Raw genomic sequence first — 3,437 nt, 5'->3', positions numbered from 1 at the left:
CTTATTCTTTTATTCTTTTATTCAATTCTAATTCTTTTATTCTTTTATTCAATTCTAATTCAATTCTAATTCTTTTATTCTTTTATTCAATTCTAATTCTTTAATTTTTTCTGTTATTCAATTCTAATTCTTTTATTCTTTTATCCAATTCCAATTCTTTTATTCTTTTATTCAATTCTAATTCAATTCTAATTCTTTTATTCTTTTATTCAATTCTAATTCTTTAATTTCTCCATTTCTCCTTACAATTCTTTTATTTCTTTTCTCTTTGTCATTTTTTTTCTTTTATTATTGTTATATATTAGCCTCCCGTCGGGATGGACTTGCTAGTAGTGGATTGTAGTGCCCTCGCAGCAACTTCAGTTTTGCCTTTTCGGTTGTCTTTCCTGTGGCATTGCCAGGCCATTAATCTTGATATACCCCCTTTTTTTGGCAATTTCACAAGTCCTAAATCTCAGCGACTATTCACCAGAATTCAACAAATGAAGACTCCTACTTCAAAGTGGCACTGTGCCGTTTTGGGGTGAAAATTGAATAAATAAAAAAAAGACACTAAAGTAAAACTTTTCAGAAACACAAAGAACTGGCTGCTATTATATATTGGTAGGGCAATGCCGAAAGATGTGCAAGTCGAAGATTATTATTATCCTTATACTATTTGTAAAAATAGAATGTTATAGCGAAATGAATATAAAATATATAATATTGTTTATGTTAAATGTTTCAATAAAAAAGAATGTTAGAACACAAACAATAATTTAAAAAATAGGCTGTACCTCTATATTTGGCGTACTCTTACGTAGAAGTCACTTAAAGTGACGTGGAAGCTGGGAAGGGCTCGAAAAGACACGTATCATTTTTAATCAATTGTCGGGAGTGACAGAGAACAGACGAAGTCCGAGTCGAGAGAGGGAGAAAGACGGTCCATGGACGGTGATGGTTCCACGTAGAGGGAATCAGGATGCGTTAATGTAGGACCGGCGTTGCAGCTTTCCAATGGGGAAACATCGGTAAATAAAGTTGCTGAAAAGAAAACCCGAAATTTGTTGACTCATTGTGTTATATATTTGAGACAAAGAGAACCCAACAAGCAGATATATTCACTTTCCATTTTTTTCTGCGATCGACACCAGAAAAGTGAAATAAATTCTATATAAAATCAATCATCATCTGTGATCGTTTGAACCATTTGTCAAACATCTCAGCGCAACCCAAAAACAGATGAAATTCTCAGGCCGATCAAAAGACTGGGGATCACGACGCAGTTGGAAAAGGTATGTTGAAATACATGTTGACAGAGGCTCACATATCAACACCTAGACGAAATTATAACGGACCGTGAAATAGACAGTTATGCATATATATATATATATATATATATATATATATATATATATATAAAGAGATAGATAAATAGATAAGAACACATGGTTCTGATAGTGAAGAACCCACTGTAGACATTAGTAACACGTCACACACAATCACACAACGTTTATATTAAAACCACACCAATACGTAACATACTTCGATCATATATAAAAATATGTCGGCTTGAAAAAATTATAAAACATGTCTGTCTAGTGGCAACATTACATACGTCCATTTGGTACGCCAGCATTACATTACATACGCCCATTTGGTACGCCAGAATTACATTAAATACGTCCATTAGGCACGCCAGCATTACATTACATATGTCCATTTGGTACGCCAGCATTACATTACATACGTCCATTTGGAACGCCAGCATTACATTAAATACGTCCATTTGGTCCGCCAGCACTATATTACATACGTCCATTTGGTACGCCAGCATTACATTTCATACGTCCATTTGGTACGCCAGCATTACATTACATACGTCCATCTGGTACGCCAGCATTGCATTACATACGTCCATTTGGTACGCCACCACTATATTACATACGCCCATTTGGTACGCAACCATTACATTACATACGTCCATTTGGTACGCCAGCACTACATTACATACGTCCATTTGGTACGCCAGCATTACATTACATACGTCCATTTGGTACGCCACCACTATATTACATACGTCCATTTGGTACGCCAGCATTACATTACATACGTCCATTTGGTACGCCAGCACTACATTACATACGTCCATTTGGTACGCCAGCATTACATTACATACGTCCATTTGGTACGCCACCACTATATTACATACGCCCATTTGGTACGCCAGCATTACATTACATACGTCCATTTGGTACGCCAGCACTACATTACATACGTCCATATGGTACGCTTATAGCTGATGGCACTTAAGTCATCTATTTTTTATGAATAATTTTACCAAAAATTCTTCATAAGTTTTGGTTGGTTTTGTTTCCGATTATAGCTGAAGGAACTCAAGTTATATATATATATATATATATATATATATATATATATATATATATATATATATATATATATTCATAAGTTTTGGCTTAGGTTTCAAGATGATGCACCCAATCCATATCGATATATATATATATATATATATATATATATATATATATATATATATATATATATATATATAGTTATGTAGTTTTTGTTGTTGATTTTTTTAAACGATGTTAAGGTTAACGTCTCCGCCTTGGAGATCCGATGTTTTTCTTAGAAAGTTTCCCATTTTTTATTTGGACGTATTTTTTATTTATTGTTTACTATTTTTAAAAACAGTAATCTTCGGACACGCGTGTTTCAGAATCCTGCTCCTCATCAGCGTATAATTTATATGTAATTTATATATTTATTATAATTTATATATATATATATATATATATATATATATATATATATATATATATATATATACATGGAATCGCAATTTTATAATGCATAAAAATCGATAAAACACTAACTCTATACTAATATATACGAAATCTGCAAGCATTAAAATATATTTAAACATACTTTACGAGCAAGCTACGCCGGTCGTCCCGGCTAGCTTGGATAAATACTTTTGAAGTTTTAATTAAAAAGCTATAATAATATCAGAGCTTCTCCATTTACGCTAAACATCTACAGAATGCCAACATCAATATATAACATATGAGTGGGTCCCTTGTGGAATTTCCACAGGTTCCGTTAGTTATTGTGACTACAATTATCACTTTTTTTTAAGTCAAGTGTTTTATTAAGCCATTTTTTTATTAGTTACTAGCGGGGGTACCCGGCGTTGCCCGAGTGTTTGTTTCCGGGACGGGGGGGGAGTTTTAAAAAATGTTATGGTAGGTAAGTAGGAAGGATCAAACCGAGAGTCATGAGTAAAAGTAGGAAAATAAAGTGTGAAAAAAAAAACCATCTGCAACGTTAACAGTTCGACCACCAAGAAAAGTCCATTCCAGTTGTTTAGGAAAAAAAAAAAAACGACTACGGTAGGTCGGCGCGAACGTGAAAATATAATGTGAATTGTCCAGCAC

This window comes from Euprymna scolopes, chromosome 33 (genome assembly GCF_053919585.1).
Source record: "Euprymna scolopes isolate OS-2025 chromosome 33, ASM5391958v1, whole genome shotgun sequence".
NCBI classification, from domain to species: Eukaryota; Metazoa; Mollusca; class Cephalopoda; order Sepiida; family Sepiolidae; genus Euprymna; species Euprymna scolopes.
This window is presented reverse-complemented; position numbering follows the sequence as displayed.